Source organism: Mus caroli, chromosome 9 (genome assembly GCF_900094665.2).
Source record: "Mus caroli chromosome 9, CAROLI_EIJ_v1.1, whole genome shotgun sequence".
NCBI classification, from domain to species: domain Eukaryota; kingdom Metazoa; phylum Chordata; class Mammalia; order Rodentia; family Muridae; genus Mus; species Mus caroli.
The window spans coordinates 114,990,308-115,007,829 of NC_034578.1; the positions used below are offsets into that span (position 1 = coordinate 114,990,308).

Genomic DNA, 17,522 nt, shown 5'->3' on the forward strand with positions numbered 1-17,522 from the left:
ATCTGCCTCAGTAAAGATGGCGGAGTGTGTGTGTACAGGCGTGCACCCGCACGTGCATCTGCCTCAGTAAAGATGGCGGAGTGTGTGTGTACAGGTGTGCACCTGCACATGCATCTGCCTCAGTAGAGATGTGCTTGTAATTTCTATTGAAATGGGGGGGGGGATTCGTGCAAATGGATGCCAGGGCGTGCACAGGTGGGTGAAGTCTCACCCACTGAGCATCTGTGCTAAGAAGCACACCTTCACCCTCATGTGCCCCTCCAGAAGACGACATCGAGGGAGCCTCTCACTCCCCTGGTGAGTTAGGCCTGTTTAAAGTTTGGGGGTTCTTGGAGAGACAGAGAAATGATTTGAGGGAGAAGGGGTGGCAGTATTTCCTTCATCTGTAAAGGTGTCGTGAACGCCTGTAACTCAGTGACCCAGAGACTCGGTCTCTATATCCCTGCTCCATATGGTGACTGTGTTCACCTCAGTACTACTGCTGCCCCCAACTTCAAGGTCATAACGCTTCCAGTTCCTGCGTGATCCTATTAGAGAGGCCCACACACTATGGAAATTTGGTTTTTTAAGTCTACCAACAGTTTTATTCAATACAATTGATTTCCATTTTAATGCTATGTCTTAAAAACGGACGCTGAGATCTCAATGGGTGGAGGACCCCAAGATTCTGGCTCAGTCACTGCTTAGTCGCTGAGCCTGGGGCCCATCTTCCTTTGCTGTGGGTAGGAGGGTCCTCCAATTCATCCTGGGATCCACTGTGGTGGGTGTCAGCCTCTCTCTGGCTCACTGAGCTTTGGGGACATCCCTGGGCAGGGTTGGAGATCAGCTCCGCTGAGTCTTAAAGAGAGAAGCGTAGCCTGGGGAGCCCAGCCGCCCCCCACCCTTGACCTTGGCAGATTCTGAGTCCTGCTGGGTTCCAGAGTGAGAGACAGCACGTTAGGGGGGCAACCCCAGGAACCGCCTAGGGTGAAAGGGCCGAGTCTAAGCATTGCCACACCTTCTTGCAAAGGGTTGTGGGTCCCAAAGGCGGGTTAGCACTCACACCCTGGGAGCCCCTGGCATCAGAGGCCTGCCTGAAACTGGATTCCAGATGAAGCTTCACTGCCTCCCAGCCGCAGCAGCCTCAGGTTCCAAAGTAAACCGGCCAAGAGTGGCCTTTGTGTTCTGGGCTACTCGCGGTAGGCGGGCAGGATCGGCTTTCTCTCTTGTTCTTCTGCCTGCACCTGGCTCTGGCCCCGCCCTTCCTTCGGCAGCCCAGAGCCCACACCCTGCTATGCCTGGTATAGCCCGGCTGCAGGATTACAGGCTGCCAGGATGAGGTGAGCCCCAGAGTGGTCTGAATGTGCTGAGGGTGTGGGGACATCCATGGCTGGGGAAGGCTGGAAGAAGACCCAGCTGAGCCTCCATCGTTCAACTCCTGAGGCTGGGAGGTTATGGTCGATTTGGTTTCAAGATGGCAGTCCCCATTGCACAGCAGGACAGGTGGGCATGCCACTGCCTTGCTCCAACACAGCTTCCCCTCTGTTGGCATCTCAACACTAGTACTCCATCTGCTCTGGAAACCGGGGCAGGTTCTCCTAGCTGCCCCTTCTGCCTGGTGCAGTCTCCCCCGTCCTGGCAACCCCACCACCACCACCACCAGGAGTCTACTCCATCCAAACTACATCCCTCTACCTCAGGTCACGGGAACACATCTCCCTAAGTCCCACTGACTCTGGAGTTAGTGGGAGCAAATAGTTTGTTCATACTGGTACCTGTTCTGGCCATGTGCCCTGCACCTTCACTCAGTGTTTCCACTTCCTTTCTCAATATCCCAGCCCTGGGCATGCTCCTAACCCCTGCTTGGGATCGTTGTTGTGATGGGTTAATATTGTCAACCTGACAGCGTTTAGAGCCTCTGAGCACACTCGTGAGGGATTTTCTACACTGAGTTAACTGAGGCGGGGAGACCCACCCTGAAAGCTGGTGGCATCACCCCAGGGGATAAAGTTCTAGACTAGATAAAAAGGAGAAAGGCAAACTGAACACCGGCGGGGGAACACCCGGAGCCCCGCCCCCGGGCCCGCCCCCGCCCCCGCCCCCCCCCGCCCCTCTCTGCTTCCTGACTGCGGATGCAATGTGACCAGTGACCTCTTGCTTCTGTAATCGTTCCTTCCCCTCTGAAATGAGCTGTATCCCGTGAACTGTGAGCCAAAATACCCCCTTCCTTCCTTCCTTCCACTGCTTCTCTGCGCATCATCACAACAGCAAACACATTAACCACGACAATGGCCACGCCCCCGCACGGCCACAGTCCACTCTTTCCACCCCAGTCTGTAACAGACATTAGGAGCACGGCCTGTGTTCAGTGTGACGTCCCTTCCTCCTTCACACTTCCAACCTGGCCCTTTCCCCTTCTAGACTTTGCTGGTCACTCAGTCTCTGGGGATAAATCTGCCTTGCCCACTTGGCCCGGGTGTCTAGCTTAGGGCAGGGCAGGGCTTCTGCCCTAAATGTCCCGACTTTAAGATGGAGATACTGTGGGGGAGTCAACGCTGTGCATGCTCCCACTGTGCGCCGGTCTTCCTGAGCCTTCCTGAATAGATGCGGCTCACACCAGCGGCCAAAGACAACTGAAATGGACACTCATCCTAGCAACCGAGAATGCAGCTGCAGCTAATGTCCCCTGTCCTCAGGGTAGGAGACCAATGTCAGGTTGCTTCATGGGTCCTGGTTTGCATGGGACTTGGCTGGCTTTACCAGCGAACTCTCAGGATGCCCGACCACAGAGAGGGGAGGAGGAGACAGCTCTGGGTTCCCGCTCTGTGCAGCCCCTCCCTGCAGACTTCAAGCCCAGAGCCTGAAGGCAGGCTCACTCCAGCCTCCTGCCTGAGTCATGTCTGGCATTTTGGTCGTTGTGGAATCTGAGTCTCTGGAACCTAGCATGCAAAGAATATTCTTTGCCATGTAAATTTATGCGCAGCCCTCTGTGGAAGTGGCTCCCGGGCTTCCCAGGAAATCTCTGCCTGCTTCCTCTGTTTGGCACTTTCTTTCTCCTGCTTCCCGGTGCCATGACCTCTGGCTGGGTGACCCACCACCCTGGCAGCCATCTTACCTACCCAGGTTCACCTTTCCTGGCCCTGGCACTCCCCTGCTGCCTTTCCCTAGGTGCTAAGGAAGAGGTCCATGGAAAGGTGCCTGTAACCTCAGAGCAGGAACTTATGCCCCAGACAGGGAGGCCGGGACACTGTGGCTCAATGACATATCACCATCCAGACCTTTGTCTTCCACGGGTTGTCATCAACCTTCCATTGGGTTGGTGGTGCAGGCCAAGCGGGATGTGACAGCCGCCACCCAAGTCTGTGGCCCATGCCTGCATCAGGCAACTCAGTTTCTCCCTTCAGCAGAGCATACTAATGAATACCTCCACTCACTCATTTCGAGAATTGATTCAGTGAGCACACATTTGGCACCCAGTGTATGTATGGTCTTACAATGGCTTCAAAGGGAATGTTTCTTCCCCAGATCATGGTTCTCAAATCAACTGCTGCTGATCACATGGTAAAAGGGCCCCGTCAGCACAGACTCCACGCTAACCCAAAAGGACATTTTTCTCTCTGGACTTGCTGAGACTGTTAATGAGGAAATGACCCTGTCCAGAGAGCCTCCCGCATATCCATCTTGGCCTCCTTTTCCATGGCTCCTCTTCCCACATTTCCTTCTTAGAGATTTCCTGTTCTTATATGGGATGAGGAAGTGGTTAGGGCTGTGGGTTGGAAGCCAGCCCATGTAGGCGAACCTGGGCCCTGGTACTTGCTTGCCACATGTCCTAGGGTGAATTAATCTCTGTTTCTCTATGCATCAAGTGAAGGGGAGAAACTGTTCCTGGAGACTAGGTGTGGTCTCTTGGGAGCAGAGGCAAGCAGATGTCTGTGAGTTTGAGGCCAGCCTGGTTTACATGTGGAGTTCTAGGACAGTCAGAACTACATAGTGAATTAGTGAGACCATATCTCAAAAAAATCAAGAGGGAGTGGAGGAGGGAGAGAGGAAACTAGAGGGAAAGGGTTGGGGAGGAGACGAGAGAACACTCCTATTTGGAGGGTTGTTCTGTAGTGTGTAAGTATGCTGCTCTTCCTGTCCCAGGTCTTAGCCACAATACAAATGCAGTGGTCACTAGCTGCTGTTGTCCTTGTGGTCTTTGCTGTCACTACCATGTGTCATTTAATCCCGAAGATCCATAGAATTACATCATTGGGCCATTTGTCCTGTGAACATGAGGGTGCAGTTACACAAACCTATAGGATGGCCGGGCAGTGGTGGCGCACGCCTTTAATCCCAGCACTCGGGAGGCAGAGGCAGGCGGATTTCTGAGTTCGAGGCCAGCCTGGTCTACAAAGTGAGTTCCAGGACAGCCAGGGCTACATAGAGAAACCCTGTCTCGAAAAACAAAACAAAAAAAAAACCTATAGGATGCAAATTAGTCACTATCAATTAGTCACTGTGGTTACTTTCTTTCCACACTAAGCACTTACTCCACAACACAACAGTTCCCTGCACAGAACACCCCTGAACTCAGCGTAGCCTTCGTGTAGTCTGGTGAGCTTGTACACACAGACCGATATCACCTGAGCAGGACCGCACTCTAAAATTACAATAAAACACAGCACAGGGAGTGCACAAAGCAGGGCCGCAGAGGTGGCTCAGTGGGTGAGGGCATGCTCTGTTCTTACATCAGACCCAGGTTTAGTTCCCGGCACCCATGTTGGGTGGTTCACAACCACCTCTAACTCCAACTTTAGGAGATTTGATGACACCCCCTTCTGGTCTCCATGGGCTCCTGCATACATGAACACAATCTCACACAGGCTCATACCCATACAAATAAATGATGAAAAAGCGAACAACACACAAGCTAATAACACAGTTGCTGACTGTTGCCAAGTATCACAAACTACTCCTAATTGCACATATGCTCTATGTTCACAATATAGGTTCATTTCCACAGCAGCATACATGTGTCAACATGTGCATGATCACTCACAAGGACAGCTCTGTGATGCACACATGCACACACACACACAAGACAGCTCCGTGATGCACACACACACACACACGGACAGCTCTGTGATGCACACACACACACACACACACACACACACACACACACAAGGACAGCCCTGCACTAAGATGTTACGATAGCTACAGCATCACTAGGTGGTAGGTATTTTGCAGCTCTCTCAGAATCTCCAGAGACCATGGTCCCCTGTGTGGCCCACCATCATTGTGCACAGTTACACAACAAGTGACTACGTCATTGTTCACACAGAGACCCGGCTCAGATCCTTCCACACCAGAGCACCCTGCCTGTCTCTCTCCTGTTCAGTCCCTGGTGGGCACTCACATCACCTGGCAGAGAACCCGTTTCTACATACACCTCCCACCCCAGCATTTCTCTCGAGCTCTCGGAGCAGAGCAGAATGAACTGGATGGGTGAAGGGACAAATGCTATCTAGTCAAGAAGCCACACTTTGACTCTGGCTCCTTCGGGGCAGGGGTGGTGTCCTGGGGTCATGGGGGTGCCATGCCAGAGTTGTCTCATGTTCTTTATGAGCCTGTCATTGTGCGTGTGTGTGCGTGTGTGTGCGTGTGTGTGCGTGTGTGTGCGTGTGTGTGCGTGTTGCATGCACATGTTCAGCAGTGTCTGCAGTTTTGGAGCATGGTATTTTATCCTTGCTACAATCCCACGAATCGGGGAGGGTATTATCCTTTCTTCCCAGGTGAGAAATCTGATACTCAGACATTAGGAAGCTCCTAACCACTGCACTACCCGTCTCTTTCACCTTTGGGCAGGACTAAGAGAAAGGACATCAGTGGGACTGAGTGTGTGTAAAGAGGCCCGATTCACCCCAGGAGGCTGGGTGGATGTGCCTAAGGAAACTTGGCCGGTTTCTGCCTGTGCCCAGCGTTGGCACTTCCTCTGACAGAAGTGACTCTCTGGCAGTTTTCCTCTTGGTTCTGGCACTGCCCAGCAGTCACTCACTCGCTGTGTGTGGCTCTAAGGGCTGAGGACATGGCTACAGTGGACAGACCTGTGTGTGACCCATGGCACAGGCTTAGGAGGTAAAGAATGCTGAGCCTTCTGTTAATCCTTTCTAATGTTGATTACCGTTAAATGCATATTTAATTTGATAAAATCCTGGGTCAAAAGAAACATGTTAAAATAACTTCTGGTTTCTTTTTACTTTACAAAAAAAAATGTAACTACTAGAGACCCCCAAGATCTGTGGCTGGCATCCAGGGATCCTGTCCAGTTTGGTTGGAGATCGATACTTAGCAAAGTGAATCTACTACGGTCCCCCCCCTGCCCTGGCATCACCTGCCCTGGCATCAGGCCTCTGGAGGTAGGGCAGAAGCCACAGAAGCAATTGAAAAAAGACTTGTATTGGTAGACCAGAAAGTAGCCACCTGGTTTCTGGCGGTGGTTATGGGTGGCCAAGGAAGCTAAAGCCACAGGTGGGGATGATGGGGGGGGAGGGGTCCACAGAGTGTTCACACCATCCCTCCCGCCCAGGCAATTATCTGTACAATCCCAGCTCTCTAGGGTAACTGTTCGGACAAAGGCTCCACGGGGGTGCCAGCTGGTGCCATGGCCTCTGCATTCAGAGGTCCCTGTTCCCAGATCAAAGGCACATTGACACGTCCTTGCACCCGGGCCTCAGCTAACCTGCTCCCTGCTGGGTCGCTCCTTTGAGGCTGCAGCGGAGGCTTTAACCCTGTCTAGTCCAACCCCGAGGAGGAGCAGGGCAAGTCGGAACCGCTTCCCCCTCACCTCCTGAAATCTCGGGGAAGACCTGCCCAATCACCCCCATCCCTCCCGAGGAGAACACGCCCACCCCAGCTTCTGGGGAGGCCCTAATTTACACACATTTGCATCTCATTTATTCCAACACCCAGCTAATTCTGCTGACAGGAAAACCCCATCAGCTTTAGTTCTACAGAAGTGAATTCCCAGTCAGGGATAGAACCTGGCTCTGTCAAGGGCTGGGAGCTGCGGTAGGGTCTGGCTCATCTGGTCCTACCTTGGATTCACCCACCTGCCAAAGACAAACCAGGAGTTCCTCTTCTAAACCTTGTCCTTTCCTTTCCTTCCTCCCCCACAGAAAGCACGGAGCAATGGTTCCTCCACTCTCTAGTACTGGCATGTGTCTAGATGCTAGGTATGGGAAAACACAGAATCTGCAGGATCCTCCTAAACACACACACACACACACACACACACACACTGTGCAGTACCCTGTGAACCCATGAACCCAGCACCCTACCTTCGTGCCCAGCCTTCCCTGTCAGCCTTCTCATAGGCCCATGCACACAGAATCTCTAAGATGCGTTGGTGTGCTTGCTATTCTCCAAGGGCCCAACACTGTCCAGCCCCGGATCTCCAGGGCAGGGAATTGGAAAACCTAACACCCTGTGACCACAAAAGGACAGGGTTAGAGGACTGGCATAGTCACAGGGGGCCATCTATCCCAGACTCTGAAAAATACCCCCCCACACACACAGTGCCCTGCATGAGCTCCTGCAGACCCTCAAAGCGCACACTGCGAGAAGACAGCCACCAGCATCCTGACTCTGCCCAGTCCAGCGTCTTCCAACTCATCTTTCTGATACCTGAGCTGAAAAAGCCTTCACAGGGAAATTGTGTATGGATGCTATGGCAACCGAGGAATTTATGGGGCACCTACTGTGTACATCGAAGGAGCTATTCATACCCCCAGGGAAACCTGAGAGTCTCTCCCTCTGGGGTGACTTACTGCCCAGAGGGAGAGGGACGAACCCACGGAGACACGGAATCTGTGCCACAAAGGCATCCAGGCCATACTACACAACCGTATACTGCACTCAATGCACTTCTCAACTGAAGGACAATTTAAACTCAAGAAACACGCTCTTCAAGTGTGTACAGTTAGGCATGTACCGCCACCCAACTAAGACATTCTCTGACCCTTTCAGTCAGCTGCTTAATGCCTAGCACAGAGTCCTGTGGCCTCTTGGAGATCATCACAAAAACATGCGGGCTGTTTTAGGCAAAAGCTGCTGCCTCTCGTTTGTGGGTGAGTACACAGTAAACTACCTGTGCACTAAGGCTAGAAGTGACCCAAGTGGGCACAGATAAAGGCGAGGACGAGAAGGTGCCCCGCATCTGCTCTCTCTGGGAATGGTAGGCGGTGGCGGCTCCTTTGGAAGGTTTTTCTTTTTCTTTCTTTCTCGTCTCCTTGCCTTGGACAGATTCTGAAACGGAAGCTCAGCAATTATACATCTAATCGGCACTCGGGCTCAGTGAGCGAGTGGGGGCTTTCCCTGGGTTTCCAGTGCTGTTGGCAACTAGCTGTCTCTTTATTTAACAGGCAGTCTGTGCTGCATCCGACCCAAGTGCTCTGTGGGGTGGGCGCTGGGTGCCTGGGCTGCCTTCCGCTCAGGCTGTGTGGGTAGGCCTCAGTCCTTCCCTGCACTTCTGTGTCAACTGATGACCCCTGCGTGGGGCCTTGACCAAGGAAGGAATAAGCTGGGCTTCCTAGCTTAGCTGGGTAGCCCAAGAGGTTGGTCTTAGACCCTTGCTTGGATCAACAAGACTGGGTTCTAATGCCAGGCAGAGGGACTCACTGTTGAGACTAGTTTCTTCCTTGGCAGGGTACCCTTGCTCTGAGATCAGCCCTCTCCACTCAGTCTGCTTCAGGGGCACTCTACACACTGCTCTGGTGCCTAAGCTATCAGGCTGCCTCTGCCTGCCTTATAATCTCTTTGAAAACCACCTCCAACGCCAGGTCCTTTCAAGAATCCATCCATGCCGGAGAGGTGTTTTCTACCTTCCCTATCCAAGATGAGCCTCCACTGTTCACAAAGTGACATCCAGGACCAAAGTCTTGACCAGCTAAAGCCTGCCTGGGTTGCCCTAAGACCCCAGGGTAGCCAGAGCTGTCCCTGGCTCCAGGGGTGTAAGAGCAGCCTCAGTACACAGGGCTCTCTGAGTGGGCAAGAGAAACACAGGGCCACACAGATGCTGTAAGAACAGCTCCACCCCTGCCATCAGCAAACACCCCTTGGGGGACTCCACTTTCCACTGACTCCCTGGGAGACTTAATGAGACTGAAGAGAAGAGAAAGGACTCAGAGCATAAACACGTCTCCCTACCGAGCAACGCCAACTACAGGCCAGGAGAACCAAGCCCAGCCCTCCCTTGCAGCCTCCCCCAGTAGCCTCCAGGCCTGTCTCCTCCAGGCAGGCTTCCCGCTGTTGCACATTGACCAACTCTCCATAGGGGAGTCTGGACCTCCATTCTAAGCTTGTCTTCTATCTGTCCTGGACAGGTCTTTCTGGCCCAGGGGTAATAGGCAGGCTCCAAGGTCCTCAGTACCCCTCAAGAGTAGAAGATAGACTGAGGACTGGATTAAAGAATCTATGTCAATATCCCTAAGGTTGTGTTGTGATGTCTATCCCCAAAGTCTGGGGGGTCCCAGGCCCCAGGAGTTGACATAGGGTCTCTATAAATAGTGCCAGCACATATTGATCATCTTTAAAAGACACGGTATGTTCTGGGCCCACAGGAGAGGAGAGTCGTATCTAAAAATAGCTTCATTCCCAAGAACTGCTGCCAGCGCCAGCCCAAGGAGAGTGGTGTAGGCACACAGAAGGGGCAGTCCACTGAGGGGGCGGGGCTAGAATGGAGACCTGCCTTCTCTCCATTCCCATCCCTAGCCCTCTGCTCTGGCCACAGCAGACATCCTTGAGCTAGTTTCTGCCGCAGGGCCTTTGCACAGACAGCTTTCTCTTTAGTAGTCTCTCCCTACCTGTTTCTTGCTAGTCAAGTCCCGATCAGCTAGCTGCCTCCTCCAGAAGCTTCAGGTTCATCCAGGCTACTCGGGACTCACTGTCCCTCACCAGGAATCCCCGTTTACCCTTCCACTGCATTTGCCACTACCTAAAATTATACTCTCCCTGTTCCGTGTTATTCAGTCTCTCTCCCCACGACTATGCAAACTTCACAGCCGCTGTGCCTGTCTTGGATACTTAGAACCCTCCACAGCACAGAGTAGATGCTGAACACTCACTCTGTGCTGCCCACCCCACCTTCCAGGCTGGGCTCTACTGCCTCTGAACTCGGTGTGTGATTAGCCTGGCCTGGCAGACGGGGTGGTTATCAGACCCAGGCATTCCTACAGCTGCCCTGCTCCCCAAATGTCCAGCCTCCTGCGTCTTCTCTTCTCTTCTTTCTCTGCCCCCATCCACCCCACCCCCATTTAGCTATGGAACTTTGGTTCCAGCCTCTCTTGTCCAAATTCTGTCACCATGGACACCTGCTCTAGGCAAGCCCATCCTGCCTCTTGTCTCTAAATACAGCTTTGGGGATTCCCTTTTCTCCCCAGAGGAAGGACCCACTCGGCACGCAGAGGCGGGAATCAGTTCCTACCGTGACCTTCCTTGCAGAGGTCACCTCACCCTGGCCTCCCTGACTGGCCCAATGGGCAAACTGTGATGTGTGCACCTCTCAGCTGCAGTTTTGAGCCACAGGCTTCTGGTCCTTCACTCGAGATGTTTTTCATAAGTCCTTGCCCATGATGCACCGCAGGACTGCCTAGTTGACAGTATCTACTCAGGTTCTACCTAAAGCCAGAATGGACCCACCCCTCACCGGCTCCCTCTCCCTCTCCCTCTCCAGCTGTCAGACCCCCGAGAATGCTGTCCACCTGTGCTCCTCCAGGTCATCTCCTGCCCGTGCCTTAACCCACTCCAAACCAGCTCTCCTGCCCAGTGTGTTCATTCACCAGAACCCATCCACGCAGGGCACCACATCCCGTGGGCTCAGAGAGTGCCGTTTCTCTTGAAGAGGTCACCGGTGCCCTCGCTGCGGCTCAATCTAATGGGCACTTCTCTCTAAATTATTCATTCTTGTTCATCTGTCCATGAACAGCGCAGACGGTACCTTCTAAAAAATCTCTCAGCAGAAATGGGGGATTTCCCCTTCCTGGGGGAGGGGCCCTTTCTGCCTCTGGTCGGTGCCACCTACCCTCCTGGCTTCCCTGTTGACCAGGCTATCCAGTGTCTCTGAGCATCTGGCTCTAACACCATCAGAACCACCTGTCTTCTGTTTTCAGAAGGACACCGCCTGCTCCACCCCAGAACCGAGAGAGAATTAGCATGCCTGGGGGCGGAGCTTCAAGCAGATGTTTTTATGTAAAGCTTCCCGAGTTGAGTGATGTTCCGGTGACCAGGCAGCCCTGGTTCCAATGGACAGCCCATGCTGCCCTTCTGCAGCATCTACCTCAGCCCCATCTCCTTCTGGAAGCTTCCTTCCAGATCCTTCCCTCTAAGGCCCAATTGAAGTCAAACTGCTCACACCAAACTTGACCACCAGACTTCACCCACCCATGCCCCTCACTGTATACACAGGGTAAAGCATGGGTAGCTCTGGGTGCCCTGAAAGGCATGGGTGGCATACTAGCAGGTTTCTCAGCAGAGGACACCACAGGGTGTCACCCAGTGGCCTGCCTGGTGCACCCCCTCAGCTGAAGGGCCCCATCTACAGCAGAGTCCAGCTACTTGGGAGACGCGTGCTATGACCCAGCTGCTCTCCCTTCCCGGCCTTTAGCTTCATCGTCTGCAGAATGGTTGTGATTGAGGTCTCCCCACTGTGGGCTGATGTGGGACGCTCTGGGAGATGAACCCTACGAAGTGCCTGGTGAGGTCTGGTCTACGGAAAGCACTCAGTGCCTGTTAGTCATTTTTAGAACCGTTACTGAGGATAAATTCCCAATTCACAAGAAAAGCTTGCAAACGCCCCTGTGACTGTGGCCTCGGTTTCTCCTCACAACATGGGACCCAATGGATCGCTCAACTAACTGTTGAGTATTTTGTACTGATTGGTTGATGACTGAACTACACTCTCCTCACCAGGAAAACTCCTGTTCATGCTTCAAAACCCAGACGGAAGGATATCTGGCTAGAACAATACTCTTGACTCTCTTAATCAAAACTGCGACCTCTTCAGTGTTTCTGGGGAGACACCTCTGTCATTGCACTCTTCCAAAAGCTTTCTCGAGGACAGGAATGCGTCTCCTGTGAAAGGGACTGTGTTTTTTTTTCACTGCTGCAGGTTGCCCCAGGAGTCTCTTCTTTGTGGATTGCCTGGGCACCAGCCTCCTCCACTCCCCCATCCCCAGCTGTCTCTGGTACTTCCCACTGTTCTTCCATGCTTGCTCTTCATGCCAAGTGAGTCAACCCTGGAATTCTTCCAGAGGAGCTCTGATGGCCACCACACACAGGGACTAGGCTCTCTAGAGGATGACAGCTGTCTATGCTACACCAGGCTTTGAAAATGGGTTCTTAGCACCTGAGGCCACTCTTCTCTCTCTATTTAGACCTTCTTTGGTCAGTTCTGGGCCAATTTGGCCCCCAAGAAATAGATTCCAAGGGACTTTTGCCCTGAGAGTTCTCCCCAGTCCAATGATTCTGTGTGACCTTGGATAAGTTCTTGACCCCCCCCCCCCGAGCCTCATTACATGTGGTGGTAGTGAAGGTTTCAGAACCTTCAACATTCTAGCAAAGACCCAGTGTCCCATGTCCCAGCTGACTTTTGCTTCTGCGGCAGCAGCCTGTCCCGCCTTTAGTTCACTCTCCTCTCTGTATTACCATCTTTTCTGTGCACACAGCCAACTCTAAGTGGGAAGGGACAGGTAGAGAAGTGGAGGGGTGGTCGAGGGCTGGGCTGCGCCAGGGGCCTTAGTTCTGAAAGACAGTGAATCTACAGAAAGTCTGGGGTTCATGGAGGTCCTGTTCTGGGCCTCTCTAGATGGTGCATGGGGGTCACAGCTGTAAGGGGCAGCTCAGGGTCCCAAGGGCACACTGATCCCACAGTCCCACTAGACTGAAGTCGCTACGGAGACAAGCGTGAGTTCCATGGCTGATCCTTGTAAGCTGCCCTCCAACAGGTGTTTGGAAGGCCTGCCTACAGCCAGGCCGCATCCTGAGCATTTCCTCGCATCATGAGCACCAAGGCTGCCAGTCCCCACCATGTCACTGTCCCCACCAGACAAAGCTAGGCACCTCCACTTCCTCTCAGGGCACCTCCAAAGACGATCAAATACCGCAGAGGTCCGGGACCTCCTCTCTCTCCTGTCCGGGTGCGCGAGTCTGTCCAGGTCAAAGCAAGGAGGGCAAAGAATTCTCCCGAATTTCCATGTCCAGAAACCTCTCCTCTCTCAGAGCGCATAGAGACAGGAGGAGATGCGACCGCTTCAAGGCTACAACAGGGCACCAAGATCTTGGCGTGATGGGAGCTCCCAAAGACAAAGCACATTCGTAGATCTGACCCCCAATAGAGCGCACAGATTCCTTCCTAGGGTGCAGAGATCTCGTCTAACCGAGGGCATAGCCCCGGTGCCGGGTTCCTCCACCCCCGGGGCCCAGGGAAAAGGAGCACTCGGCCTGCTCCCTAGCCCTGGTCAGTGCCCGCTCAGCCCTTTCACCCCCAGCTCTCAAGAGCCACATTCTCCGCGCGCCTTGTCGCTGCTCTGACCTTGGGGTCTCCGGCCTCGGGAATCCGGGTCCCAATCCCAGCCCCTCGGCGAGCCTGCGCCAGCGATGGTCCGGGAGCCGGGGCCGAATCTCCCCATCCCCCGGCCCTCGACAGCGCACGGGGAACCCGGAAGGAGAGGGGACGGGAGGAGACCCGCGGCGATCAGAGACGACCAGGGGAACTCCGGCCCGGGCCACCTGCGCCTCTCCCGCCCCTCCCCCCTCGGGGATAGTGGCTGCGGGGGCTGGGGACCCGGCCGGGCGGCTCCGGGCCATCGGGGAGGAAAGTTGGGCGGCGGCGGCGGACAGAGGGGAGCGGGGGACTGCGGGACACGGGGGATGATCGCTCACCTGCTAGTCCCCGGCCCGCGCCTAGGGGTGGGCGGCTGCAGCGCGGCGCGGGCTCGGTTCGGCGTAGGGCTTGGGGCAGCGGGCGCAGGCTCAGCGGCCCCGGGGGCGCGATCCCCGCATCCCACGGGCGCCGCCGCCGTCTCGGCTCCGCCGCTCCGCTCGGGCTCCCGGGCTCGGCGGGCGGCGCGGGCTCGGGCTGGGGGCGGGGTCGGGGGCGGGCCCCGCCTGGGCTCGGCCTGGGGCTCGGGGGCCCCGGGCTGGCTCCGCCCCAGAGCGACGCGCCCGGGGCTCCGCACGTGGCGCTGCGCCCGCCTGGCTCGCGAGGAGAGCCACCCTGCCCGGCGGGGCGCACGCCCACCACTCTGACCCCGGGCGCGCCCTGCTGGAGACGGCCGCCCACGCGGACACGGACAGACAGACAAGCGGACGCACGCCGACCTGCGGACGCCTCGCTACAGAGAGCCACCCACGCAGACCTGGACCGGCACACACGGACAAACGTTGGCACACACATTGCCCAAGCCAGAGTACACAGACACGCCCCTCCTCGATGATCTGGGGACCCTACCCCAGACACCTCATTTATCCACGTGCATGGACATGGCATGACCTGACATCTATGCTGAGACACACTGACACACATGCACACGGGGATACAGACACCGACGCACAGATACACATGAACATAGACACCATTGACATACACTGGCATTGAGGAACACATACTGATAAACCTAATGATACCACGTGACTTAGAGACACATCCATTGACACATTGACACGGAGACACGTAGAACCACATTTCTAGAGACACAGTGACAGTACCGAAACCCATGCACTGTAGATTTTTATGTGAACATGCTGACACTTGAGAGCAGACTGAAATCAAACACACCCCCAGACTCTGTATTAAACACAAGCAGCAAACACTAGCAAACCCACAGACACGAGCATCTCCATACACTCACCTCGTGAGCTGTGTTCAGCCTTCTAGTTGACCCACAGAGGGATACCAAGTCCCACACTGACAGGACTGTCCAACAAGGATACTGTCAGGAACACACATACACTTGGACAGACAGCCGTGTACATGTAGGTATAGATTCATACATTCGCATACAGACAGCCAGACCCACAGGGAAAGGCACGGGGCCAGTGGGAGTACATCTCCCATAGTTAAACACGAGAGGCTACTTCCATTGGCTATTGTGAAGGACAGCGCCTCAGAGTCTAGGGCTATCACAGGAACACAGAGGTACACACAGACACACACACACACACACACACACACACTGTCCTTTTCCCCGGGAGTTATCCTTCTCTGCAGTGTTGTCAGACTGCTAGAAACACACACACTGGGAAGGTAAAGCTGGTGCTAGCTTTCAAAGGGTGCTGCAGTTCTGGGTTTGGGAGCCAGGACATGCATGGGTCATACATGTACTTGCATGCGCGCTTACACACACACACACAGAACGCACACACACTCACACATGCCCACACTCATGTGCACACATACACTCGCAAGCATGCACACGCACACACGCATGTGAGCACACACATACCAGAGGCAGACTTGTTTTGTTTTGAGACAGGGTTTCACCATGTATCTCTGGGTCGCCTGGAATTTGCTATATGGACCAAACTGGTCTTAAGTTCACAGCGACCTGCCTGTCTTTGCCTCACAAGTCCTGAAAGGGTATGTACCATCATGGTCTGCCCAGCAACTTCTTTATGGGGATTTTGAAGAGGTGGCTGTGGGCCAGTGGTGTTGTCCATTTAAGACTTGAGTGTGGGGCTCCAGGAGTTTCTGACGCCTTGGAGGATATATAAAATGTCAGTATACAGTGTTGTTTCAGACTCTGAATGGGATGAACTCTTGAGGGTCTGACAGAGGGACCACATTACCACTCAGCGGCTGGCCTCTAGCTCCTGTCAGGCCTGAGGTTGGCCAGCAGCTCCCACTAGTGGTCAACATGAGAAGTGCACCCAACGATCCCGTTGCAAATCCCCCCCCCCCCCACTGTGGAACTCACCTTAGCCCAGCTGAAGCCCACACCCACCAGGCAGGAGGCAAATCCAAAACCAGAAGGACCCACCCTCCCTGAAATCTTTAACCACCAGCCTCGGGATTCAGAATTCAGATTCAGACTTGTAAATGGACTTTCTGAATGGAGAGAGGCTGAAAGTAAAGGTACTAGGACTTGGAGGGAAAGTCCTCCTTACTCCTTATTCTGAGCAGTTCTAATCCTTTCTCCTCAGTGCGCTACCGGGGGATGTTGACCAGGGCTACACAGAGTATCAATATACTAGGTTTAAGCTCCTTTCCTCCCCCTGCCCCCCGTGTGTGTGCATGTATAAAGCCTGTGGAAGGAGAAATGAAAACCCATACCCACTGGAGATTCAATCATGAACACACAACTGGGACTCTGAGACAGGATGCACAGTGCGAGAAAGGGCAGCAGGCATCTGGAGTATTCGGTACCACCATCACTAAGAAATCCTGCCAGATCCAGGGTACCTCTTTGTCAGGCTCTATTTAGGAAATGAGGAATATGCATGCACAGAGCAGCTAGAGGCAGTGAAGGTTTTTCTTTTCATTCTTATTCCGTCCTCCCCCTTCCCCAGGTTCAAAGTTGAATTAGACACATTGTCTTTCCCGGCTCTGAGACTGCTCTCTCCTATGACTGTGTCGATTTCTTGTCTCATTGCCAAAGCCAAACACAAGACACCTGACAGAAGCAACTTCAGGAAGGGGGTTTATTCTGGCTGAGAGAGCTAGGGTGCCGTCCATCTGCCATGGCGGAAGGAAGGCCCAGGCAGGGGCGTAAGGTGGCTAATCACATTGCACCTACATTCGGGGAGCAGAGACAGGTGAGGCTGGTGTTCAGCTTGCTCTCTTCTTTTTATTCACTGCAGGACCCTCCCCCAACCCCCATGGAAGAATGCTGTCTACATCTAGGGTAGATCTTTCTAGGAATTCTGTCGGACATGCCCAGAAGTATGTCTCCTGGGTGTCAGATTAATAATGAATAGTAACCAACTAGGGCTTCCCTTCTTTCCCCTGTTTCCACCAGCCCACTGCTGTCCCTATTCACCAAGCATCCTTCCTGATAGAAAGGGGAGTTCCCAGGAAAGCACATGCTGTAAAGAGGTGCCCACACCCTAGGGCGCACGCTCGGGGCGTCTGGTTTATCTCTGACTGCTCTAGGCTCTTGTTTGTTTGTTTTTTTTGTGTCCCCTCCCTTCTATCAAACCTGCACATAGGAAAGTACACGTGTCTTAAATGTTTAATATTAGGGTTCCCTCAAACAAATCTTTATAACCAGCACGTGGAGACTAAACACTACCTCAGTCCAGAATTCCCTTAACAGCTCTAATGTCACCACTTCCAGCCCCAGGGTTAACGATATCAAATTCTCTTGGCTAGATTTGCCTGGTTTTTTTTTTTTTTCCTCGTTACATATTTACTCATTTCATTTGTGGTGTGTGTGTGTGTGTGTGTTTGTGTGTGCGTGTGTGTGTGTGCGCACACACACACGTGAGCATATGTCAATGTCTGTGTTTGTAAGTTGGAGGATAACTTGCAAGAGTCAGTTCTGCCTTTCCACTATGTGAATTCTGGG

At 53.7% G+C, this 17,522-nt stretch overlaps 1 protein-coding gene across 2 annotated transcripts in view; it reads right to left on the reverse strand.

Annotated features, from left to right (window-relative positions):
* Scn5a (sodium voltage-gated channel alpha subunit 5) overlaps positions 1-14,054 on the reverse strand; it is a 98,351-nt gene extending 84,297 nt beyond the window's left edge. Inside the window, exon 1 of one of the 2 annotated variants that reach the window (XM_021171629.2) lies at positions 13,900-14,054. The gene's annotated coding sequence lies outside the window, so the exon portion shown is untranslated. Of the gene's footprint in view, positions 1-13,549; positions 13,638-13,899 lie in introns of those variants that run through there. The other variant, XM_029481482.1, reaches the window with a different exon arrangement.
* Between the last annotated feature and the right edge of the window lie 3,468 nt (positions 14,055-17,522).